Genomic DNA, 27862 nt, shown 5'->3' with positions numbered 1-27862 from the left:
AGTGGTTAGTACTGCTGCCTCACAGCTCCTGAGACCCGGGCTCAATTCCCAGCTTGGGTCACTGTCTGTGTGGAGTTTGCACGTTCTCTCTATGTCTGCGTGGATTTCCTCGGGGTGCTCTGGTTTCCCCCCACAGTCCAAAGATGTGCGGGTTAGGTGCATTGGGCCATGCTAAATTGCCCCCTGGTGTCCCAGGATGCTTAGGTTAGAGGGATTAATGGAATAAAATATGTGGGGTTAAGGGGGGATAGGGCCTGGGTGGGATTGTTGTCGGTGCAGACACGATGGGCCAAATAGCCTCCTCCTTTCTATGTTCTATGTTCTATTATTTGCTGTACAAAAGACAGGAAACCCTTGTGAAGGAATATTAGGTTGCCAAGTTCGGGTTGTCTCATTAAGGAAAGAAATCAGTGACTGTTCCTCAAAAAGCTTGAGCAACAGGTTCAGCTAAATTCCCATCAGTGATTAACAGAACAAGTGGACTAAGCACGACAGGACAGGGGAAGCAGGAGCCACTGAGAACGAGTGAAAGCAAAGAGCAATAAGAAACAGGCACCAGAAATGTCAGTAGTCAATTTGTGCAAAATGCAAAAAGGTACAAATACTGGAAGTAGAAAATGAAATGTACAACATGCCTGTCACATCCAAGAGAAAAGAAAACAAGAAACAAAAATCACTATTATAATGACAAAAATGCTGTTTCCTTAATTCCAAGACATTATCCCAGCTTTGGGGTTCAGATGACAGCCCTAGATCGTTAGTGCTATATTTTCATGAATTAATGTCATCTAAACCCCCAAGATTATGTTGCTGCCTTGTATTTCACTGACAAGTACGCAGTGTTCCTTTTACACATTCCTAGAATATTTGTCATCATGAAGTAGTAGTAGTTGACTGTACTTGTGGGTAAAAATGAAAAAGAACCTGCATGTGGCTCCTGTCTCGGAACTGAAGGTGCTGACCTGAGACAGTTTGGTTGACTTTATAATGACACTAATGATGTGTGAGAATGAAACACAGTGATCAGTTGTATATTGTAGTACTTAAGTGATTGACCCTAAGGCCAGAAGATGATGGGTTTCGTTCCAGGGGAGCCTGTCCCCTGTGTAATTACTTCTAGGAATGTAGCATAACTACATACACAGCACAAGATGAGCACAATATGTCCATTTCAGGCTGTGTAAAGTCTTCCATCAATCACATATTGTCAACAATAAAAATCAACTCTTTGATAATTACTGTAAACTCTCTTTGAGACTAAGGCTCCCCCATCCCCCAGACAGGTGCTAAGGGAATAGAAAAGCATCATGCCTCACAACCACTTAGCAGTTTCACATAGATCATACCAGTTAATTGGGAAGGAGATGGGATATCACTTCTGCTTAACTTTTAATAAGGCCAGACAGTTTTTTTTTAATATTTGAATTTACATATACTTGCATTTATGTTGCGTTTTTAAAGCAGAAATGCATCCCAACGTGCTTTGCAGGTGTTTAATCAGACAAACATCACTGCCAAACCAAAGAAGCAGGAAAGTCTTTTCAAAAGGGAATTTAAGGAAGGATTTAAAGGAACAGAGTGAGATGGAGGTGTTCAGGAAAAAAATTCGAGTGAAGAGCTCAGAAGGCAGAAGACATGCCGGCCAGGGGTCATTAAAAGTGTAAGAAGCTAGCATTTGAAGAATGAGTAGTTTTTGTGTGACAGAGATAGAGAGGGGTTAGGCAACAAAAGGATTTAAACTTGAGAACCGCTTCAAATTTTGAGAAAACAGGATCCATATTAGATCAATGAGCACGGGGTGATTGGTCAGTCAGACTTTGTGATTCCTACCAGTCAGAACAGTGATTCCCAGCCAGTATGTGCGCCATGGACATCTGCCCAAGTGTGCCACAAAAAAAATATTCAAAATTCATTTAACTGAACTAAAACTAACCTTTGTCTTCAGCTAGGTGATTGTCATCTCCCAAAATCTGATGAATCTTGGGCTTCCTGCACGTGCTGGAAAAGAACCACACGTGCATAGTTTAGACCTTTTATGTTGGTTAGGACCATGCACATGACCATGGCACTTGGGGTTGAAGACCAAGGTCCCATGCACCCACATAAACAAAAACCCAAAAAGGGCACAAAAATCCAAAAGGGTGCAAAAACCCTGGGAAAAGCAACAAAGACAGCAAAGGTAAAATGCAGGCGAGTTCCCAACAGGAGAAGACAGAGAAAATAGGTAGGGTGCTTCATTTTTTTATATTATATAGATGTTGGGAACTGCTAGGATCGGAAACAAGCAGCGGAGTTTTGCATGAATGAATGTTCGTGGGAGACCAGCTGGGAGAACATTGGAATACAGCAAAACTATGCGTGAAGGCATCAACGGCAAATGGGCTCAGGCAGAGGCAGAAATGGGCATTGGCACAGATGTAAAAGTGGCTGGCCTCTGTGATGGAGAGGTTATGGGTTCAGGAGCTTAGCCTTGGGTCAGGTAAGTTGCTGAGTTTGCAAACAGTCTGGTTCAAACTTGCACAGGTTCCAGAGGAAAACAGAGCCCTAACTCTTGCTGACACTTCACTGCAATATGGAGAGAGTGCTGCATTGTCACATGTATTATTTATTCAATTTAATGTTAAACTGAGGCTGTACCTACCATCTTGAGTTGATGTCCAAGGTCCCATGGAACTTTTTAAAGATGAGCAAGGGCATTCTCCCTGTGTCCTGGCAAATGGGGTGTCTCCCAAGCAACGCAAGTTGTGCCATTTGCAAATTGCTGCTGACTGCAAATCAAAAAGTATTTCAGTAGCAATAAAGTGCTTTGGGATGCGCTGAGGTCACAAAAGGTACTATGTGATTTGAAGTTCTCCCTTTCATTCTTGATTTAGTCAAGTCCTGAACATCGTGGTTCAAGGAGCAGTATTCTTCTATTGTCATGTGATCCATGAGGCACTTTACTGAAACTATCAGATTATAAAACTCATTTCAACTTTCCCGACTCGCATGGCATCAGGTCAAACATGGGCAAGGAAACATCCTGGTGATCATTATTATTACCACCACCACCACTACTCCCTAACCCCACCCCCTCTGCTGATGCACCACAGAGGAAGCACTGAGGGTGACAAGAGCACAGAATGTACTCTGGATGGGGACTGCAACGTCCATCACCAAGAGTGGCTCAGTAACACCACAACTGACTGAACCAGCCAAGTCCTAATGGACATGGCTGCTGAACTGAGTCTGTGGCAGGTGGTGCAGGGATCAATAAGAGGGAAAAGCATATGATCTTATCCTCACCAACCTATCTGTTGCAGATGGAACTGCTAATGGCATTATTGATAGGAGTCCTTGTGGAGATCAGGTCTCACCTTCATATTGAGAATACCCTCCATCGTATTTTGTGGTACTACCGCTGTGCTAAATGGAATATACTTCAATTAGATCAAACAATTCAAGACAGGGCATCCATGAGCTGCTGCAGGCCCTCAGGAGAAGCAAAATTATATTACAACCACAATCTGTAACCTTATGCCCCAGCATATCCCCCACTCTTCCATTAACACCAAGCCAGAGCATCAACCCTGGTTCAATGAAGAATGCAGGAGGGCATGCCAGAAGCAACGCCAGTCATACTTAAAACTTGGATGTTGACCTGACAGGACTACCAGCATGCCAAACAGTGGAAACAGCATGCGGTAGACAAAGCCAAGTGATCCTACAACCAACAGATCAGATCTAAGCTCTGCAGTCCTGCCACATCCAGTTGTGAATGATGGCAGACAATTAACTCACTGGAGGAGGCTCCACAAATATTCCCATCCTCAATACCACCATTCACAGCCGGATGTGGCAGGACTGCAGAGCTTAGATCTGATCTGTTGGTTGTGGGATCACATAGCTTTGTCGACCTGATGGAGCCCAGCATATCAGTGTAAAATACAAGGCTGAAGCATTTGCAGAAATTTTCAGCCAAAAATATTGAGTGGATGACCCATCTCCTCTGGAGGACCCCAGGATTACAGATGCCAGACTTCAGCCAATTTGTTTCATTCCACATGATATAAAGAAACAGCTGAAGGCACTGATACTTTAAAGGTTATGAGCCCTAACAACATTCAAGCAATAGTACTGAAAACTTACGCTCCAGAACTAACTGTGCCCTTAGCCAAGCTATTCTGGTGCAGCTACAACACTGGCATCCACCCAGCAATGTGGAAAATTGTCCAGGTATGTAGTGAGTGCAAAAATCAAGACAAATTGAACTGGGCCAATTATCGCCCCATCAGGCTGCTCTCAACTGGTAGAAAAGTGCTGGAAGGGGTCTTCAACAGTGCGATCAAGCGGCACTTACCCAGCTGTAACCTGTTCACTAATGTTCAGTTTGGGTTCTGCTGTAGCTACTAAGCTCCTGACCTCAATACACTTTTCACTGTATTCCAATGCATGCAATAATAATAAATCAAATCAAAAAATTAGTCTTAATCCAGACACGGACAAAAGAGCTGAATGTCTGAGGTGAGCTAAGTGGCTGCCCTTGACATCAAGGCAGCACTTGATCAAATGTGGCATCAAGGAACCCTAGCAAAACTGGAGTCAGTGGGGATCAGGGAAAACTCTGCAATGGTTGGAGTCATACCTGGCACAAAGGAAGATGGTTATGATTGTTGGAGGTCAATCATCTTGGCCAAGGACATCACTGCAGGAGCTCCGCAGGGTATTGCCCTAACCCTAACCATCTTCATCAATGATGCACAGTCCATCATAAGGTCAGAAGTGGGGATGTTTGCTGATGATTGCAGATACTGAAGCAGTCTGTACTCGTATGGAGCAAGAGCTGGACAACATTCAGGCTTAGGCTGACAAGTGGCAAGTAACATTGTGCCACTTAGCTGCCAGACAATGATCATCTCCAACAAGAGAGAAACCAATCAGCTTTCTTTGATATTAATTGGCCATGCCGTTGCTGAATCCCCCACTACCAAACTTCTGGGGGTTACCATTGACCAGAAATTGAACTGGACCAACCATATTAATACTGTGGCCATAAGAGTTGGGACTTCTACCATGAGTAACTCACCTCCTGACTTTCCAAAGACTGTGCACCATTTACAAGGCACAAGTCAAGAGTGAAATGGAATACTCTGCACTTGCCTGGATGAGTGCGGCTCCAACAGTACTCAAGAAGCTCAACACCATCTAGGACGATGTAGCTCAATGAATTGGCATCCTATCCACCACTTTAAACATCCACTCCCTCCATCACCAACTCACAATAGTAGTAGTGTGCACCATCCACAAGATGCATTCCAGCAACTCATCAAGGCTCCTTCAATTGCCCCTTCCAAATCCCCAACCTCTACCACCTAGAAGGACAGCAGATGCATGGTAAAACCACCGTCTGTAAGTTCCCCTCCAAGCCACTTACCATCCTGACTTTATTTTTATTCATTCACGGGATGCAGGCATAGCTGGCTGGGCCAGCACTTATTGCCCATCCCTAACTGCCTCCATTTCAGAGAGCATTTGAGAGTGAACCACATTGCTGTGGGTCTGGATTCACATGTGGACCAGAACAGGTAAGGACAGCAGACTTCCATCCCTAGATGACTTATAGTGCTGTTCCTTCACTGTCACTGGATCAAAATCCTTGAACTCCCTCCTTAACAGCGTTGTGGGTGTACCTGTTCCACACGGACTTCAGCTGTTCAAAAAGGCAAGTCACAACTGCCTCATCAAGGAAAATTAGAATGGACAATAAAATGCCTAGTCAGCTAGGTCCTCATTCCATAAATACTTTTTAAATCCAATTTTCCATAATAGATCCAGTTATTACTGTCACATAGGACAAAAACCTTCAATATGTAGTTGAAAGATTTACCAACCTTGTGTTATGCTGTAATGAACATTGTAATGGCATGTGTTTTTTTAAATTTCATTTGGTCCTTTTCCAAGGTGATGTGGAACACGCACTACCTTTCTTTGTATCAGGAAAAAGTTCTCTTTTGTCATTGAGTGCTGCACACTGCACGACATAACTTTGTATAAGACAACTAGGCCAAGTATCTACTGCCAAATAGAATAAAGTCTGAGTATGAAGCATTCCAGAATCCAGTGAAGCGTGGAGTCTTTGCTGTACAGATCAAGAGATAAGTTTACATGATGCAGTGACAATTTTACAGTTACTTTGACAGTGGAATATATTGATTTTGTAAATTACTTGCTTGCATACTATCCACATTCCTTCTTAATGCTTGCCACTGACATCATAAGAAATCACCATATTGGTTGGAATATCATGTCTTGCAGATTTTTTTTCTCTAATTCATACTAATGGCGGTGACTGGCTGGGAAGAGGTGGCTTACGTATGCTATGTATTACTTCCGGACATCCAAATGCGATCTTCGGATTTTGCACATTGATATATGTTTGGTGACATAACAATGCTAGGCACAAGTTATTTTTAAAGCAAGGTAATTTTTTTCACTGCAGGCTGACACTGAATCCGAATGAGAGTTTTATCTCTTGTTACTCGCATTTAGAATATTTTCCAGCCCCACTTGCTACTTTCATCATACTACCTCGTTGTTAGTGCAAAACTTGACACTATACATCCTGTCAAAGCTCACTCACAAGAACAAATGCAAAAATGCCAAGTTTCAAATGATCATGACAATCTATACTACAGGAAAAAAAAGAGTACTGCTTAGTTGGCATGTGTGCTCTGATTGAACTGAAGGCTGCCATTTTCAGACCTGAAAATTGTCCAGCCTACTTCAAATTACCCTGTAAAGGTAAAGTATCTTAAAAATTTGAACACCAGATTAAGTAAGCTATTTTGCACTGTTAATGTACAGTGGCGACACAAGTGGTATTTTCACTAATGGGATGCAGCCATCAATCCAAGACTTCTAGGTTGGCCAGGTGTCTCTGTTCTGAAGCCCCCATTACCAATGTCATCTAAGTATATACTACCACCTTGGGCAGCCTTTGAAGGATGTTCTCCATAACTCTTTGGAAGATTGCACACACTGACAAGACCCCAAAGGGCAAACTGGTATACTTGTAGAGTCCTTTATGTGTGTTGATTGTCACATATTTCCAGGAAGACTTGTCCAGTTCCAGCTGAAGATAGGCATGGCTCATGCCCAACTTGGAGAACATTATTATGTCTAAGCTTTCAACGTATCCTGGTTCCGTTTTCACCTTCTCCAGTATAAGGGAATGGCCTTGCTCTGAAATATCTAGGTATAGCATGGGGTCAATGTAGATATTGGCCTTGGCTCCTTTTACTTTTTTCCAGGGTAACTACTTAAAACTTTGTACAGTCCCTCCAAGCCTAGCCTTAAGTTTTCCAACCTGTTTAGCTGATCTGTTGGAGCCAGTCTGTCTCCCTAAGGAATAATTTGTACTCTTGTACAACGGGATGAGCTGATTGCTGCTTTTAAGTTTCTGGGGCCTTTTATTAGTAAAGATTCCCCCATTTAGGTGGTTAATCTGCCGTTCATGTCTTCCAACCTCCGGAGTTGGATGCCCAATTGGAGACGGTTATTTGTCTGTTCTCCAAAAAAAGAGACTGCAGGTCTTGTGTCCACCTCCATCTTCAAAGGATGCCATTCACCAATAACTCATCACTATCAGGACAACTTTTGTTGTAATAAAACAATTCAGTTGTGGTGTCCCTGTCTCTGGAGGAGGGGATACCTGCATAGTACATTCAGGTACTGACCTCTGTGCTCTTCCTAGGCAGCACGCGTTTTGCTTATTCCTGAAACGTCACCATGGTTGTTTTCTTTGACAGTGCTTGCAATCATCCATCTTCTGGCAACTGCACCTTTCTGGAGTATGTTCTCTAATACTCTTGGGGTCATCACTGTCTTTCCTTGACATTAGACAAGGTGGTGACATTAGGGTTCCTATATCGAAAGGGGCCCTTTAACACCGTTTTTACACAATGAACGTTGCTGCCTACTGCCCCCTGTATTTCCGAGCCCCAAGGAAAAGCTATTGGGCTTTTTTCTGAGCCCCTTTTTTCTGCATTGTCAAGTGATGAGGCTATTTCAATGGCATTTTTAATGTACAAATTGGGTTCTGCTAACAGCTTCATTTGAGTGGTTAGGTCATTTATGCCACATATCAATCTGTCTCAACATTTCATTAAGAGGTCTAAATTTGCGATATACAGTTAATTTCCGTAACCTGGTCAAGTACTCAGTGATAGATTCCCCAAGAGTTCTCCCAGCCATGTTGAAGCAATATTACAGAGGGCTTCGGGTCGCAGTGTTTTTTTTTTTAACCAGTTCTACTAACTCATTAAAAGTTTTTGAGTCAGGGACATCTGGATAGGTCAGATTTCTTATCATGCTGAAAGTCAAGAGCCTGTATGCTGTCAGCAATATTACTTTTTGTCATTCCTCTCGTTCAATGTTGTTAGCACGGAAGAAGTAATGCGTGCACTTAGTATATTGGACCCAGTCTTTCTCCTTGATATCATAGGGCTTGAGTTTCCCGGAAAGAGACATAACGGCTGGAATTTTACCACCACTCCCGCTATGGGAATCGGAGTAGGGAGGAGTGGACAATGGAAATGTCCATTGACCTTGGCGGGATTTTACAGTTTCGGGACAAGCAAGGCTGTAAAATCCCACCCAATGGCTTTTCCTTGCCAGAGCAGATTCTTGACTTACAGATGTTGCCTGGAGAGAGAGATGGAGGAGAAAATTATTTTTCTCCCAAAAATGGAGGAGAAAATTATTTTCTCCTCCTTACCAATGTAGAGATTCAACCAAATGCCAGTTTTCTGTGATCAACACCCTTTATTGTGCACCAAAGGAAAGGGTTGTGCCTGCAACTTGCAGTCAGGCAGTTTTCACTTCGGGATATACAATAACAGGCCGGGTAATGTTACAGGATTAAAAACCCTTGCTGACCACTTTGCATTGGGCAAACCTTTGCTCATTCAGTAAGGCAACTTGTAAATTGCTAAATTCCAAGTGGGTACCAAAGGATTAGAAAACAGCCAATGTGATGCCCTTGTTCAAAAAGGGAGAAAGACAGAAGCCTGGGAATAATAGGCCAGTTAGTTTAACATCTATTATTGGCAAGAAAGAGGAATAACTAGCTAATCATTTAGGAAAGTTATATGTAATCAAATCTAGTCAACATGGTTTTATGAAAGATGAATCAAGTTTAACAAATTTGCTTAAATTCTTTGTGGATTTAACAGAGGGAATAGATAGAGGACAACCTGTAAATATTAGAGGCTGATGCATAAAGTAAAAGCCCATAGAATTGGCAGAAGTGTGTTAGCATGCATTGACAACTGGCCATCAGTTGAAAATAGATTTGGAATTAATGGGTCCTTTTCTAAGTGGAAATATGGGAAGTATATGGGTGTACCACAGGGATCGGTTCTTGGCCCGCAATTGTTCACTATTTACATTAATGACCTGGAGGAAGGAACAGAATGTAAGGTTCTCAAATTTGCTGTTGATACCAAGATAAGTTGAAGGGCAGATTGTGATGCGGATGTTGTGATTCTGCAACTGGATATAGATAGACTGGGCGAAAACCTGGCAAATGGAGTTTAATGTGGAGGAAGTGCGAGGTCATGCATTTTGGTAGGAGGAATCAAAAGGCAGATTATTATCTAAATGGAGAGAGACTGAATGAAGCACGGACGAACTTGGCATTTTAGTGCATGAATCACAAAAAGCTAGGAAGCAGGTCCAACAAGTAGTCGAGAAGGCAAATGGCATTTTGGCCCTTAATGCAAAGGGATTAGAGTTTAAAAATAGGGAGGTTTTGTTGCAATTGTTCAGAGTCTTGTTTCTGGAATACTGCGTGTAGTTTTGGTCCCCTTACCTTAAAAAGGATATAGTTACTTTGGAGACAGTTCCCTCAATCTGGATGGCCATAAAACATTAGACAGGGGTCATGGGTGGAGAAGGGGACTGGTAGTGTTGAGATGGCGGCGCGGGCTCGTTGGGCCAAAGGGCCTGTTTCCCGGGCTGATTTTGTTGTTGTTCTTCTTCTTCAAAGGAGATTCACCAGGCTTATTCCTGGGATGAAAGGATTGTCTGATCGAGAGAGACTAAATATTCTGGGTCTGTTTCCCTTGGGAGTTTAGGAGAGTGAGTGGTCACCTTATTCAAACATATAAGATCCTGATGGGGCTTGACAGGGTAGATGGTGAGATATTTTCACTAGTGGGACAGTCTCAAACAAGGGGACACAGTTACAAAATAAAGGGATAGTCATTTAAAATTGAGGTGCATAGAAATTTCTTCTCATAGAGGGTGATGAATTTCTGGACTCTGCCCAAAGGGTAGTGGAAGCTGGATTTTAGAGGTATTTAGAGTTGAGGAGGATAAATATTTGATAGATTGAAGAATAGAGGGCTTTGGGGAAATAGCATAGAAAAGGAGCTGAGGCCGGCATTGATCAGCCAAGTTTGAATTGAGTGACGGGGCAGGCCTGAAGGGCTTGTTGGCCTACTCCTGCTTCTATTGTGTACACAATGAAGCCCACAGGAGATCTATCGCTGGTCCTTCATGGCCATCATAACAATAACCAAATGGGTTCCTTTTAGTCTTGAGGTCCCAAGGTTGTGCTTACACAGTTACAGCTGATCACTTTACCAAAATTATTGTCAAACCTACCCCTCAGGTTATATATGAAGCAGCCTTTGGAATGTGTGACAGCTTGGACAGAAAACAACTTTTGACTTTGTAAAAGCATAACAGTATGTCATAATATCACTGACACTGTCAACTTTCATTTTATAAATCTACACCTTGTATTTGTACAACAACTTTTAATGTGATAAAAGGAGCAAATATCGAACAAAGTCTTACAAAATATTAGGACAGGTGGCCAAAATCTTGGTCAAAGGGTAGGTTTTATGGAGTATCTTAAAGAAGTGAGAATGAGAGAGGTGTAGACTTTTTGGGTGAAAGCTCCGGAGTTTAGGGGCCAGGCAGTTAATAGCATGGCTCATAAAGGTTAGTGACGAAAATTGGGAACGCTTAAGAGGCTAGAGTTGGAAGAGTGCGGAGAAAGGTTGTAGGACTGGAGAAGGCTAAAGACGGAGGGGCGAGGTGCTGGAGGGGATTTGAAAATAAAAATGAGATATTTAAAATAGGCATTGCCAGACTGCGAACCAATATGGGACATGAATATTTTAATGATTATTTATAAAATTGAGGAGAATATGGAAATTAGTTGGCAGTATACCAGCAGCAGAGGTGTGGGTAACTGGGGTTTGCTTGCAAGTTAGGATACAGTCAGCATAATGTGAATAAGTACTCTGAATATTGGTATTTTTACAAACCCTTGGATGCTTTTGCTAACCAAAATTTCAAATCCTCTTGTTTCCTATACATTTAGCTTAATTATATCATTATCCAATTTTCTACAGTTTTTCACTAAATAGTCTTTGAATTCAGGTGGAGTATCTATAAAATATTCTTTGTAATATGGAAAGCTAATAAGCGGCTTGTAATGAAGGATGCAAGTTTATCTTGCTGGAATGCTACTGGTGATGTCACTGAAGGTATTTTTTTAAATGGTTAAATTCTGTGTCAGATTAAAGCTACCAAATGAATGATGCTTTGTCCTAAAAGGAATAACATATTGGAAGGCAAAAAAAACAATGGAGGAAGCAATTAAGAGTGATGTGGATTGAAGCCCAAATGAATGGTTCTGTAAGTTAGATAGTCAAACCCAAATGAGACTTAATTCACTGCTACTGTGAATTCAGAGTTTCTCTGTAAAGCGTTTATCTATAGATGTGATCAACACAAAAATTTAATTGCTTTGCTTTATTCAATCACTTTAGAAGATCTTATCCTCAATGGATCTGAAATTTAATTGGCCGATGTAGATTTTAAACATTTATGTGCTCTGTTCAGGTGCCCCTTAAAAAATTAGTTTCAGCTAATGATTTTTCCTTAATCATCCTCTGTTCAATAACAACTCGTGGTAGTAATCAGCAACTGTGCTAATTTAACTGATTGCTTAAGATTTATTAGTCTTAAGGAAAAGTAGTAGTAGCAAATTACTTTAGTACCTCTGATGCCTTTGCACAAGCTGTGTTTCACTTCTGTTACACCGCTGATGTTTCACTTGATGAAGGGTTACATCTTTAATTTGGAATCAGTTAACCCACAGGCTTCCAAAAGAGTTGGAATCCTTTTTTTCCAAAAGAGTTGGACTCCACAGGCTAATCTTATTTATTTCATCTGAATCTTACGAATTCATTAATAAATCAGTATTAAGGTAAAGTTTTAATTGCTGTTTTAGAGTGCATGTTTCAATTACATTTTATGAACGCTCTAAAAGGAATCATAATCCGTGAGGTCAAGTAACCTGAATTCAGCAGCTAGAAAGTGCGACTTCCCATTCTCATGCCATCATTCCCCATTTTTACAAATGCAGCCATGCATTGACTTTCTTTTTTCACTTCAGCATCAAGCCTGTCTGTGAATCAGGCAATATCTGTCTGATACAAATGATTTTGGGTGCGATTTTCTGAAGGCCTGGGGTGCTTTTGCTACTGAATTTGACTGCCCCGAATAATGTGGCAATAGGCATTTCTTCTTATCTTTGCCCACTTACAATTTTGCTACTTGTTGGCTTTAACATACCTACAGTTGTTACATCAGAAGAGAAAATAGAAAATTTCTATGCTGTGTCCCACAGGCTCCAAGATTCCAGAACATTGACTGAACAGTTCTGTATTTTCAAGGAATAAAAAACACTATTTGGCAAAAGCACCATCCTCTAAACTTGGTATTTTTGATATTAAACAGTGCAGTGGGCCAATTTATGAAGTGTGTAGGTTCAAACTTTGAATGGGGTAGCTATTTGCATGTATGAAGAAGTTGTTTGAAGAATTCCCACTTCTCAAATGAATCATTGCATTTGACCGGTATCAATAGGAATGCTTCATTCCTAAAGGTATTTGTAACAACCCAGAGTTTTAGCAATCCTCTGCAGTTAAATATTCTGTCCAAATAGAATAGAAACCCTACAGTGCAGAAGGAGGCACATCGAGCTTGCACTGACAACAATCCACGTTGGGCCTATCTCCATAATCCCACATATTTAGCCTGCTAACCCCACTAATCTATGCATCCTAGAACATTAAGGGGCACACATGGCCAATGCATCTAACCTACGTATCTTTGGAGTGTGGGACAAAACTGGAGGAAACCCATTGTAGACACGGAGAAAATGTGCAAACTCCATACGGACAGTGATTCAAGCCAGGAATCAAACCCAGGCCCTTGGAGCTGTGAGGCCACTGTGAAACTGTGTTGGTCAAATGTGATTTATTGAATGAAATTACAGATTTATAATACAGAAGTATGATATAATAAATGGACATTTATTGGTGTTGAGTGAATCGGGGACCTATAATTAAGGAAGTATTATATTTGCCAGGACAGTAGCATTACCCACTTTCTGTGCATTTATTGCATCAAGATCTTTAGATCTTTATCAATCTTGCAAAAGCAGCCTCCATTTTAATTCGATATCTCCACCAGAAGATCATACCCCTTCCACAGAACATTTATTTAATGCCACACTATAGTCATAGTGTTAGACAGGCACTATTCCCTACACACATCTTTAATCCCCACCATCTGTTGAAGACATGAGAATAAGCCACTTCTAACTGAGTCAAATCACCTAAGTGACATGACTATAAGCCGAGTTGTACTGATCTAGTAGCAGGACTGTACATCAGCAGCTCGTGTCTAAAGAAAAAACAGATGTTTCTGAAATGTTGATACTCAGAAATACTTTGCAGAGCTTATCTTCAAAATGTTAAATAAATTGGATATAATCTGTGCAGATTGTAAATAGAAGGTGCAAACATGTTGGTCTTTGTAAATGTTACTCATTAGAAGGTGCAATTTGTATACACAAGTAACATTCTTTTCATGCAACATTTCTCCCTTTCCACCCCTCCTGAAGATTCCTAAAGTGGGCTATAATTCCACTGGTTAGGTCATGTGAAACCCAGGTAAATACGTGGGGTTACAGGGTTAGAGCCTGGGTAAAATTGTTGTCCGACTCGATGGGCCAAATAGCCGCCTCCTACACTGTAGGAATTCTATGATATGATTCTCTGATTACCTTTAACAGTGCAACAGCAAATCATGCCACGGTAGGAAATCCAAACCAAGCCCAGTTGTGCTGTCACCCTGCGCCGAGAAATTCATCTTGTCAATGGCATTTCCTAATTTCTTTCCCCTAACTTGGGAACTGAGGCCAATTCATTGTGAATGGCCTAGCCTCATGTTTGCGCTGTGCTTAAATCTGTGTAAATTCTATAACTATCCGTTGATACTAGGTTGTTCTGTATCCAGGCAATTAGTCCTTAAGAAAAGAGGCCTGCTTCCATGTGGGTTTTTGACATCTGTATCATATTGTGTTGCAGATCTCACTCCTTTCATTTTCCTAATTGTGAGGATTCTGCTGTGAATCTAAGTTGTATTGAGGCATAAACATGTTGGGAGGGTTTAGATTGGAGCTGTGCATTTATGCCAGACTTGGTCTCCAGGACGAATATTTCACTATAAATGTGATTGCTGCTAATTAAATATCTTCCTCCTCATTCATTCCTCTTCTTCATATAATAGGAAAATCAGTGTTCGAACCCAGCGTTTTTGTTTTGAGGTGATTAACAGACTTATGAGTCTAAAGAAAACTGGTTAATGAACAGTTGTCTGAAACCTATTGAGTTAATTGTGTGGCCTTAAGTGGGCAAAGCACTTATCAGTATTAGGTAATTTATATGGCAGGCCATATAATGTTTGTACACAATAGCTAAATAAAAGGGTTATTAAACTACTGGTATTGCTTTATCCACATGATGAATACGGATAACCTTCCATCAATATGTGTGGTCAGGGGTGGAAAAGATTGACTCATTGGTAACTTGTCAAGCAGCAGGCTTGCATTTCAGCCTGTGCAGCTTGTGACCTAGTCCATATACTTGTCTTTTTGTGGTGGGGAATTAGGTAAAGAGACACTGATGAAAGCCCCTCCTGCAGCACGTTTTCATGAATGCGACCAGTGTTTTTAGCAGTTAGCCCACCGTGACCAGTAGTGCAAATGGTGAAACGTAAGCAGCATGGGGCCATTATTAAGCACAGCTGTGGGCAGTGTTTGTTTCCCCATTGAAGACTATCTATTCAATTGGCCTGCTGGAGGAACTGTTATTCATGAACTAAATGCAAGCAAAGGTGATACTTTAGAAAGAAAATGTGGGAGGATAATTGTACTGTGCGGAACAAACTCTTTTCAGAAAATAGAAATTCTAGTATAACAGGTAGCTGGCAACTCCTTAGCTAAGTTTTCATCATTGAACTGAATGAAGTTAACCATGGAAATCAAAGTTTAAGCTGGGAAGAAAAGAAGCTTAGTTGTAAAAAAAAATTGAATAGAATTATTCAGCTCTAATTTTTTATCAGGCCAAACACTGTCAATCCTGACAACTGAAATGGTTCCTAGACCAATCAGATTAGCAGTTTGGTTAATGCAAATAGAAGCATTTTTTTCAGAGCAAAATGCAGTACTGTGTAATAATCTGATATCTGCTTACACACTGGAAGTTTAGGACAGGATGATAGGCAGTTTGTAAAGATGATACTCAGTAGTCATTGTCACCATGTGCGTTTCGTTTGAGCAATAGGAAAGACTCCACATAGGATGAGTGGTTTATTTATAGCATGTTCATCTTGAGCAGAATAAGAGCTAACCATACATTTAGTTGCTTCTTATTCAAAATTCTTTCACATACCATGTGAACAAAAGGAGTGTTGTCACCAGAGATATTTGTAAATCAAAGGGATTTTGAAATAGTATCTGAGTAATGACTGATTCTCATGGAATCTACTTGGCACGTCCAGGTGAAGAATATTTCATGGCTGCAACATCATCACTTCTCAGCTCTTTGGCTAAGTACAAGCCCAAGATGGGTGCAGTATCTCACCTTTTCAGCTTGGATCTTGTTTGTCCCTCTTGAGGGACCTAGAATTGGATTCAATTGGATTTTGAATTTTGGAGCAAGCAAGGAATGGATTTGGATTTGCCCGGTCCATTCTGAGCATTGGCTTTGTAACTTTAAAGATGGAGTAAAAAATAAATAGATTAAGGCATCATCAGGTTGGCTATACACTTTTCCCAACCTCAATTAGGACATCACTAACAGAGCTCTGGTAAAATTGTGACTGAACCATCAATGTCGAGAAATTAGGATTCCAAGCAGTCGTCTGATATTTTTTCTAAACTGATGGCATCCTATCTTTTGCTGTTTTCAAGTATGGCAACTACTAGAGAAGATCCAGTCAGTGTATTGTTTCTTTTCCAAACTCCATGGAGAAATTCAAATCACTTGCCAAAGCAAAGTTGACAACCTTCTGCCACTTACAACAGTAGGAACTCTTGAAGTTTGAAGAGTTGGGATGCGGCTCATCAACCAAAGACCATTGTCATATTTGGTAAAGGGATCTCCCTGTAAGGAGGCCATGGTAAGGCAGTCACGTTTGTTCCTTTTAATATTTAAATGCTGACTGTTAATAGAAGGGGCTTAAAGGGGAAACATCAATACCTTAAAAACCAGAGACTGTACCATCATAAGGTCTCCAAACCTTTTCAGTTTCTGCAAACTGATCTCCAAGTACTGAGATTTCAAGGAACTAATTTCATGGCCTGCAAAAAGTCTGTCTCCTGGAGAGAATCCTAAAAAAATGACGATGGCATAAGGCTTTATGTTTAATCAAACTATGGATGGATTCTCTGACCTCCCAGCCACATACTTCTCAGCAGTGAGATCTTCTGGCCCTGCCGCGCTCAGTGAGATTCCCTGTTGATGCCACTGGAAAACCTGCAGTGGGGGTGTGCTGTCAATGGGACTAAAAGATCCTGCCGGCACAAACAATGAATTCCTACCTATGTTTCAGGAGTGAAGTTGTCTTTCCAATAGGCCTGCAATGCACTTTCCAGAACAAGACGGTCCCCTGAATTATAACTTGTTCCATTTGTTTCTAAACTTGTAAATATGCAGTATTCTCTTCAACTGCACTTTCTTTGAGTTCATCTGTGTGTATATGTGCTTGTGTGTATATGTGCGTGTGGATACCATAGTGCTGAATTATGGATGAGTGCTTGAACAACCAATCATCTTTCTTTATTTAGACTCTCAAAAAATTGATGCTGGAAATTCAAATTGTCCATGATTTCAGTTAAAAAGCGAACACAGACGTTCTTGTTAGAAATTCACAGAATGCAGGCAGCAAGGAAAGGGGACAAGGATTTCAGAAGTTCTCTCGCCACTCTGCCCATATAACACATCCTCATCCAATTTTCCACCTTGCCTAAAGTAGCAAAACAGCCCCCATGGCATTCTGTGCGGCTGCAACTATGCATGCTGTTCCTCCACCACCTCTCTCAGCATTGTTTGACCTTTTGGGTTTCCCTTGTACTTCTTGTTGGGAGCCTAAAGTCGGGTTTCGATCTTGAATCTGCAGGCAGGATTATTACCACTACAATACATTGTAGTGATTCAGAGGATCATTAAAACCTCTGAAATGTCATTCTGTCTGCTAGAAATGTTTGTTTTTTGCCTTTCAATTAATATATTTAATAAGTTTGCCATACAATGCTGTAACAATGGTAATTACAAATTATGCCTTTCTTTCCTGTTCAAAGTAAATACCCAATCTAAATAATAGTACATTTTTGAAATTCTGACTAGTAAGTGGGCTTCCTTTCTGTTTTTACAAGTTCTGTCTGGCCCCAGTTTTTTCCATTTCTCTCCCATCAGTACCAACCCAGCAGCACTTTCACATCTACTAGCTGCCCATTGGTACCTTTCCCAAATGTCAAGTTTCGTGTGTGAACTCAGCCAGCTAGTTAGTGAAAATGTGCAAGTCATCAAACAGTCATGCAGAATGTCGCAATCAAGCCAATTCTATTTTCTCCTGCATCAACAAATGTGCCCCTCTGTGAAATGGTCGTAGGGTAGCAATCCAGAGTGGGAACTGTAGGTATGATTGAACATAAAAGTAGGGAGGTCTTGCTGCAGCTGTATAGGGCATTGGTGAGGCCGCAGCTGGAGTACTGTGTGCAGTTTTGGGTGCCGCACCTGCGCAAAGATATTTTGGCCTTGGAGGGAGTGCAGAGGAGGTTTACTAGGCTGATGCCGGAGTTGAGGGGGTTGAACTATGAGGAGAGGCTGAATAAACTAGGCTTGTACTCGTTAGAGTTTAGAAGAATGAGGGGAGATCTCATTGAGACGTATAAGATGATGAATGGGATGGATAGGATAGAGGTGGAGAGACTCTTCCCGCTCAAAAAAGACAGTAGGACTAGGGGGCACAGCCTCAAGATAAAGGGGGGGCGGTTTAGAACGGAGTTGAGGAGGAACTTCTTCACTCAAAGGGTGGTGAATTTCTGGAATTCTCTGCCCGTTGAAGTGGTGGAGGCTGCCTCGCTAAATATTTTTAAGACGCAGGTTGATGGGTTTTTGATAAGAGAGGGGATTAAGGGTTATGGGGAGAGGGCGGGAAAGTGGAACTGAGGCATGACAGATCAGCCATGATCTTATTGAATGGCGGGGCAGGCTCGAAGGGCTAGATGGCCTACTCCTGCTCCTATTTCTTATGTTCTTATGTTCTTATTCCCTCCTGTTGGATGAGGGACAGCGAGGTCTCTTTGCTGGTTAGGTGCATCGGCTATGCTAAATTCTCCCTCAATGTACCGGAACAGGTGCCGGAGTGTGGCGACTAGGGGATTTTCACAGTAACTTCATTGCGGTGTTAATGTCAGCGACTAATAAATAAATTTAAAACTTAAAACTTTTTTAAAGTGGTGTGGAAAGGTCAGAAATCCTTAATGCAGTCTATCAATTTCGTTGGCAAATTTATGTTGCTTCTCCTGCTATGTAATAAACTCATGTGGATCTCAGTTGGTTCCAACGGTTACCTTATAAATCCATGATATCCTATTGAATAGTTTGTACATAAGCACAGTTTTAATTGGATTTTGTATGTTGCATTTTAAAGCGCTGGATTTTAATGAGAGGCCCTCGATAGGATCCATAGCTTAACACAGGAATTCAGTTGTTCAAATTTTATGTTTTGAACTTCTTTATCGCATAAACTGCCATGTCATGTTGCAAGGTTTCTGTGATAACATGTAATCACATTAGAATGTGGATATTGGCATCAATCATGTGTGATAAAAAGATATGGTTGCACTGGAGTCAATGAACCCTTATGGTTTCAGCCAGCAGACACTGTATTTAATGGTTGTTTGTCTTGGATACGGCAATACTTTTTATAATGCATTTTTTATTGAAGCAAATTTTCAAATGCAAATGCAGAATTATGTTTAGATGTTTGAATTTAATTGATTGTAGCACTGATTTGGATAGAAGCTGAACGACAATTCCCAGACTGCAGCCCTGAGTTCACTAAACATCTGTGACTATCCTTGTATGCCTTTTTCCAGCTATTACTTTAGGAAGGAAGTGCTGCATTAGATAATGTTTTTAAAATCCCTTTTAAGTGCAAGCCTAATAACCTCCTGTCTTTGTGCATGTCCCGTTTCTCACCGATTAAACTGTTCAGCAGCTATTTGAAGTCATTTTAGCAAGGATGCAAGCATTTTTATAAACTTTACATTCCCACATACAAGTGAGACTAAAAATACACCATTTCTATCTGACAAATGGTTGAGAGGGATATTATCCCCTCTCCCCCCCCCCCCCAATGTTTTGAGTTCATTAGTTCAAGTTAATGGTTATTAATTGTTAGACAGTCGAAGAATGATTTCTTCTTCCTTGGCAAGAGGTGTTTTGCAGCCAACAATTATTATGTTTGATTTAGAATAGAATAGAAACCCTACAGTATAGTAGGAGGCCATTCGGCCCATCAGGTCTGCACTGACAACAATCCCACCCAGACCCTATCCCTGTAGCCCCACATATTCACCCTTTTGCCCAAAGTTTCATGATTCTTTGTGAATTTTGTTCTCATCCAGCTGTGTGAGTGTAGTAGAGTGGAACATTCTTGAGCACCCAGTATTGGCATCAGTACAGACCAGCTCAGTGCAAATTATGCCTTGGAATGTGCCTCAGCAGCCTCCATAGAGATCCTTGTCCTTCACCAATCCAACAATTCGTTTTTTCCCATGTACTGACACATGTGACATTCCGTTTCCCACAGAAACCCATGACTCAATTGAGTGAAATGCTGGGTTCATGCTGAATTAAGAGTAGCTTTGAACTGAGTTGGGACAATCAGAACTCGTATTGCATAAGTTTCTTGTACCTAACATGCAAGAGTACTCTTAATCCATCAGACTGAGCTAAACATCAGAAATGATCATGGAGTGATGGAAGAATGCATAACTCCTGAATTAATTACATTGGTTACATCATGTATAACTTACTGTCTACTGTCCATCTAGATTAATTCTTGTTTTAGTTCTCATACACATCCTAGTTAATTTTTACTTCAAAAATGTGCAATTTAAGAATTTTTGGGCATCCCATCCTGTAAGATGGTTAGTGTGTTAGTGTTAATGATGAATTCCATTGTTAGTATTTGTGAGCTCCACAAAATGGAGTGAGGGAGATCTGTTTTGGGAGATTAAAGAGTAAATATAGGAGAAGAGTAAAGCCAGTACAGAAATCATGGCTGATAATCGAATCATAGAATGGTTAGGGTACAGAAGAGGGCCATTCAGTCCACCATGCTTGTGCTAGCTCTTTGCAAGTCAGTCAGTCAGTCCCCTTTTCCCCCCCCCCCCCCCGCCTTTTTCCTATAGCCTTGCCAAATTTTCTCTTCAGATTATTATCCTATACCCCTTTTGAAGGCCACAATTGAAACTACCTGCACCACTCCCCAGGCAGTGCATTCCTAACCAATCGCTGCATAAAAAACATATTTCGTCATGTCACCTTTGGTTCAGATGTCTGTTGTTGACTCTTCCACCACTGGGAACAGTTTCTCTCCACCTATTCTGTCTAGACTTCTTACGATTTTGAACACCTATCAAAGCTTCACTCAAACGTCTATTCACCAAGTAGAGCATTTCCAGTTTGCTAATCTACCCTTATAAACTGAAGTCCCTCCACCTGGGAAAAAGGAACAAAAATAAAGCAATAAGTGATACAAATAGGATAGCAATTACAACATGTGCTAAATCTACAAATAAAAGGGACAGTAGCAATGAGGACAGAAAGTTGACTGAATAATAGTACAGTATGAAGTCTCACAACACCAGGTTAAAGTCCAACAGGTTAATTTGATAGCACAAGCCACAAGTTTTCGGAGCACTGCCCGTAGGTAGGGGCAGCATTCCGAAAGCATGTGGCTTGAACTACCAAATAAACCTGTTGGATTTTAACCTGTTGTTGTGAGACTTCATATTGTGCTGACCCCATTCTTATGCCAGCATCTCCACATCATGAATAATAGTAAGCAGCGAGTAATGTCAAAGGATGATTTGCGGGCGAGAGAAATGTTTGTATTGGTGTTCTCCAGGGGTTTTTATTGGGGCCCTTGCTTTTCTTGATTATATGTTAACAATCTAAATCTTGGTGTGCAGGGGACAATTTTAAAGTTTGTGGATGATGTAAATGCATTGGAAGCAGTTGTAAGAGTTCTACCAGATTGATGTCTTGAAAGAGCGGTTTGTCTTATGAGGTAGGTTGGAAAGGCTGAGCCCATTTCTTGTAGAGTTCAGAAGAGTGAGGCTTGATTGAAGTAAATAAGATCCTGAGTGGTATTGATAAGATAGATATTGAAAGGATGTTTATTCTTGTGGGTGAATCCAGAACTTGGGGACACTGTCTTATAAGGATGACCCCTAATTTTACCACAGAGATAGGGAGAAATTGTACCTCTGAGGTTGGAACTCTCTGCCTCAGAAGGCAGTGGAAGCAGGATCACTGAATATGTTTAAGGCAGAGATAGATTCTTGTTGGGCAAAGGAATCAAAGACTATCAAGGTAGATGGGAATGTGTAGCTTAACACAAATAGATCAGCCATGATCTTAAAGGATGGCAGAACAGGGTCAAAGGGCTGAATGGCCTACCTCTGCTCCTATTTTGTATGCTTGTATAATATAAAGCTTACAAGTATTACAAACTGAGAGGAGGACATTATAGAACTCCAAAAGCATATAGATAAGATGGTGGAGTGGGCAGAGAGGCGACGGATGAAGTTAATTGTGAGCTTCTGTGATGTGATGCATTTTGATAGGAAGAATGTGAAGAGACAATATATATAAGTGGTAAAATTCTTAAGGGGATGCAGGAGCATAGGAACCTGGGTATATATGTGCATAAATCATTGAAGTTCGCAGAACAGGTGGAGAGAACTGTTAATAAGTATAGTATTCCAATCTTTATTAATAAGGGCATAGAGTACAAGAGGAAGATGATTTTGCTGAACCTGTACAAAATAATAGATTTCACCTGGAACATAGTGTACAGTTCTGGGCACCATGCTATTGGAACCATACAAATACATTGGAGAGAGTGTAGAAAAGATGTAAAAGAATGATGCCAGGGATGAGAAACTTCAATTATGAAGATGGATTGTTGAGGTTGGGGCAGTTCTCCTTGGAGAGAAGAAGATCAAAGGAGATTTGAAAGAGGTGCTCAAAAGCATGAGGGGACTGGACAGAGTAAATAGGAAGAGACCTGCTCATAAAAGAATCAGGAACAAGAGGACACGGGTTTAAAGTTATTTGCAAAAGTAGCAAATGCAATGTGATAAAAAATCTTTTCACCCATTGAGTGGTTTGGATCTGGAAAGCACTACCTGAGAGTGTGGTGAAGGCAGGTTCAACTGAGGCATTCAAGAGGGCATTTGATGGTTATTTTTTAAATAGAAAACATTGTGCAAGCGTACAGGGAAAAGCAGGGGAATGGCACTAACCCATGTTGCTGATTTGGAGAACTGGTGCAGACAAAATGGGCCAAATGGCTTCCTTCTCCAGTGTAACAATGATGGGATTCTATGAAATGGGGCAGAGTCATTGTCAATCAATGACCACAAGGTATTGCTGTACAGTCCCATTATGTTACTTGTAGCTAACCTGCTCCAATCTTTTTCTCCTGCTGTTTTTTCCCTTTCCACCATTTTCAATTAAGTTTTCTTTTCTGCCTTTACCAAGTGTTGTACTGTTGCTGAATCCAGGAGGGCATTGGTTAACTTGCAGGTTGGACTCTTGAAAGTTCATGAACGTGGTCTGGGATGACTCAAACTGGTTCTCCCCCTGTACTTCTGGAGAGAGGCCAGAAATATGCCCAGCTTCTGCATTGTACTTTCTTGATGTTATGACTAACTAACCCAACTGATACAGGGAACTGGAGGCTGCAGGCTTTTAATCGCTGATCTTTTTAAATCATTCTCTGAATGTTGAAGTGTTGCAATTGTACCAGGTAACCCAGTTATATTGTTTTAACCCAAAACAGTTGTGGATTTACTGTTGTGAGGTTACAAAGTGTAACCTCAAGCACTCTTTCTAATAGCTGTGAAAATTTGACTGTTGCCATCTAATTCCACCCACATTAACTTTGTTTTTCTCTTTAGTTTCCTGTGTGCCCTTTTCCAAAGTCAGAACATCATGTTACGGAAAGGTCACATTGTTTGTTCCTTCTTTAATAATTGCTATGTTTAGACGTAATTTATCCTTCAAGGTTGGTCAGGCATGGTTCATTATATAGTTTCAGATGCACTGTAAATTGCAGGTCACATTTCAGTTGTCAAAATGGCAGTGGTGTAGTAACAACTTGCATTTACATAGTGCCTTTAATGTAGTAAAACATCAGAAGGCATTTGCACATAAGTTGCACATGAGCATATAATGACAATCATTTTGCTCAACTGCAGCACATTATAATATGACTTGCAAGCACTCAAGTATCTGCCAAATATTGGAGAACTGAAATTAGACCATCAATATTTCAGATGTTTTGTTATTTTCTTATCACAAAGCACTAGAAGAAATTCTGTTAACCTTTCAACATATAAACTATATTCAGTACGTTGATTGGAAACTTTTTATATCAAGATGTGCAAAACAAATGTTGTTTCTTGTAACCCTTCAATTAATTACTTCAGATATTCTTAAATAGTGGTTGAATGGTGGTTGAAATGATCTTTCATGCAAGAACTTCCCTGTAGTCAATCTTGCGTCTCGCTCAGATAGTTTATCAATGTGTGGCACACAAATAAAATTTAACAATATTTATATTAAAAAAAAATGAATGGCTGACCACAGAATTTCGTATGAAAATATTGCATTGAGAATGAATTATACAAACCTGTATTCATTTGGCTTATTCTTAACCAGATATAAAAATTCTTAACACAAGTAGATCAACCATGATCTTAAAGGATGGCAGAGCAGGGTCAAAGGGCTGAATGGCCTACCTCTGCTCCAATTTTGTATGCTTGTATAATATAAAGGATCTTTCAACCCTTCTATTCAGATTCTTTGATTATGTACAATAAGCTTTGAAAGGTTTGTTCTATAATGTTGAATTCCATATCTATTCTTTAACTGTAGGTTGGCACCAATCTTGACTACTCACAGAAGTACCCACTGTAAGCCAACATGACACGAAGGCCTTTAGTTTACCACACACATGCACACACTGCTTTTCAAGTCAATCAGTCATTATATGCTTCACCAAAATCCCCAATGCTTTGTCATAAATAGGGAAGTAAAATATGCTACAAAATAAAAATAGGAATCTTGATTTGAGGATAGAGTCAGTGTGCTTGGTAAACTGGAAGGCTAGAATGCCGTTTCAGAACGACACCAATAGTGTGGATTCAATCCTGTACAGGCTAAGGTAATTCTTGGAACTCGCCTCCTCTCCTTGCCCAATAGCAACCCTTGGGCAACGAGGATGCTATATAGCAAGTGGCAGTGGATGATTTGTTTACAATTTTGCTCAGATTATTTGGAGCTAAATGCTAAGGATTAAAGGAGAATTAATAGTCAGACAAAGTTCTAATGCCACATTGCTGGCTCCTTTACACTGAACTTCTATATGGTCAGCCTCAGATGTAGTATATCTAAAGTAAAGGATATACTGGCTTTTATTTGCTTCGCAACCTATAGTACTATTAAGAACTATAATGCTATTAAGTATTTTAATCTTTATACTGCCAGTTTGCTCTGAAATACTCTTGCCTATTTAGGTAAATTCTTTTTTGTTTGTGCTTAGATCATGCACCAATGCTGAAATAGTTTTAATTTAACAGCAAGAAAAGTATTCAAACATCAGGAGTCACTTTATTGTTGCAGTATTAAACTTTTAATACTAAATTAAACGTTTATACACAATTTTACATAGAATTCCCTGCCATCCCATTTCTTGCTATCCGCCTTCAGAAAAGAGCGCACAAAACCCATCTGAAATGTTAGGGAACCAATGGCCTAGTGAGAGGGCAGAACTGAAAGAAATCAGAATTAATAAGAAAATGGCACTGGGGAAATTGATTGGTTTAAAGGCTGACAAATCACCAGGGCCTGATGAGCTGCATCGCAGAGTATTAGAGGAAGTGCCACTAGAAACATTGGCTGCATTGGTGGTCACCTTCCAAGATTCAAGAGGCTCTAGAGAAGTCCCTACAAATTTGAGGGTGGCTAATGTAACCCCACAATTTGAAAAGGGAGGGAGAGCAAAAAGAGAGAATTACAGAGCGGTTAGCCTGATATCCGTAATGGAGAAGATGTTCGAGTCCGTTATAAAAGACATGTTAACAGAACATTAGCAAAGCATTAATGGGATTGGACAAAGCCAGCATGGCTTTATGAAAGGCAAATCATATCTAACAAATCTTGAGGTTGTTATTAGTAGAATAAATAAGGGAGAACCAGTGGACGTGGTATATTTGGACTTTCAGAAGGCTTTTAATAAGGTCTTCATAAGAGATTAGTGGGCAAACTTAAAGCACTTGGGATGGTGGGCTAATGTATGTGCATGGATTGAGAATCAGTTGACAGGCAGGAATAGTGTAATTAAATGGCTCATTTTCCAAGAGGCAGGTGTTAGCTCGTGGAGTATCACAGGGATCAGTGCTTGGACCCCAGCTATTCATGATATTTGTAAATGACCTGGATGAGGAAACCAAATGTAACTTTTCCAAGTTTGCTGATGACACTAAACTAGGTGGAATTATGAGTTATGAGGAGGATTCAAGAAGGCTTCAAGATCATTTCAACAAGTTGAATGAGTGGGCAAACACATGACAGATGCTAACCATGAGGTTATACACTTCAATGTGCAAAACAGAAAGGAAGAATATTATTTAAATGGTGATACATTGACAAGTGTGGATGTACAAGGGGATCTGAGTGTTCTTGTACACCAGTCAATGGAAGTGGAGTGGCAAGTGCAGCCAGCAATTAGGAAGGCAAATGATATGTTGGCCTTCATTGCAAGAGGATTCAAGTTCTGAAGTAGGGATGTCTTACTGCAGTTATACAGGGCCTTGGTGAGACAGCATCTGAGGTATTACGTTCAGGTTTGGTCTCCTTAGCTAAGAACGGTTATATTTGCCACAGAGGCAGCACAGTGGAGGTTCACAAGGCTAATACCGGAGTTGGCAGGACTGTCCCATGAGAAGAGATTGGTTTGAGTGGGCCTGTGTTCACTACAGTTTAAAACAATGAGAGGAAATCTGATTGAAATGTATAAAATTCTAACAAGGCTGGGCAGACCACCTGCAGGGATGATGTTTTCTCTGGTTTGGGGAGTTTAGAACCAGCAGAACCAGTCTTGGGAATGGGGTAGACCATTTAGGACTGATATAAGGAAACATTTCTTCATTCAAAGGGTAGTGAACCTATGGAATTCCAGAAGGCTATGGAGGCCAAGTCACTGAATATATTCAAGAAAGAGAGATTTTGTTGTAGATTTTGATGACATCAAGCAGTATGGGAGAAAGTAGAACTGTGGCATTGAGATTGAGAATCAGTCATGACTCTGTTAAATCCTGGAGCAGGCACAAAAGTTTAAATGACCCACTCCTGCGCCTTGTTTCTATGAAGAGGTATGGAACCAAGACAGGTAGCTATAATCTGATTGCATGACAAACAGGCTCTAGGGGTGAAAGGCCTTTCCAGTTCCTATGTCCCATTTGTATTCTGTTGTTTTGCTTTCTCTTTTTTAGGATCATAGAAACCCTACAGTGCAGAAGGAAGCCATTCAACCTATCAAGCCTGCGCCAACTCTCCAACAGAGTTTCTTGCCCAGGCCCACCACCCCACTCTATCCCATGGCTAATTCAGCTAACTTAGATATCTTGGGACACTACAGGGTAATTTGCCATGGCCAATCCACCTAACCTGCACATCTATGGAGTGTGGGAAGAACACAGTAAAAAGTCTGACAACACCAAGTTTTAGTCCAACCTATTTATTTGATAATATACTCACAAGCTTTCGAGGGGACTGCCTCTTCGTCAGGTGAATGGAGAGTTCTGGCCTCAGACAGAGCATATAAAGCACAGACAGTTTAGAGATTACTGATTAAAATGCGAATCCTTACACCTAACCTGCTGTTCAAGACCTGAAGTGGCTGATAATGTGAGTGGAAGGAGCACTGATCACAGTTTAATCTCTTTAAACTGTGATCAGTGCTCCTTCCACTCACATTATCAGCCACTTCAGGTCTTGAACAGCAGGTTAGGTGTAAGGATTCGCATTTTAATCAGTAATCTCTAAACTGTCTGTGCTTTATATGCTCTGTCTGAGGCCAGAACTCTCCATTCACCTGACGAAGAGGCAGTCCCCTCGAAAGCTTGTGAGTATATTATCAAATAAAT

The 27862-nt window shown here is 40.7% G+C and overlaps 1 protein-coding gene across 3 annotated transcripts in view; it reads left to right on the top strand.

Moving 5' to 3' along the window:
• taf3 (TAF3 RNA polymerase II, TATA box binding protein (TBP)-associated facto) overlaps positions 1-27862 on the top strand; it is a 190983-nt gene that overhangs the window by 149684 nt on the left and 13437 nt on the right. The gene's annotated exons all lie outside the window — the stretch shown is intronic.

Source organism: Carcharhinus amblyrhynchos, chromosome 19 (genome assembly GCF_965287045.1).
Source record: "Carcharhinus amblyrhynchos chromosome 19, sCarAmb.v2.hapA, whole genome shotgun sequence".
Lineage (NCBI taxonomy): Eukaryota > Metazoa > Chordata > Chondrichthyes > Carcharhiniformes > Carcharhinidae > Carcharhinus > Carcharhinus amblyrhynchos.
Note: the sequence above shows the minus strand (reverse complement) of the source record. Positions and strands in the feature narration are given on the sequence as shown.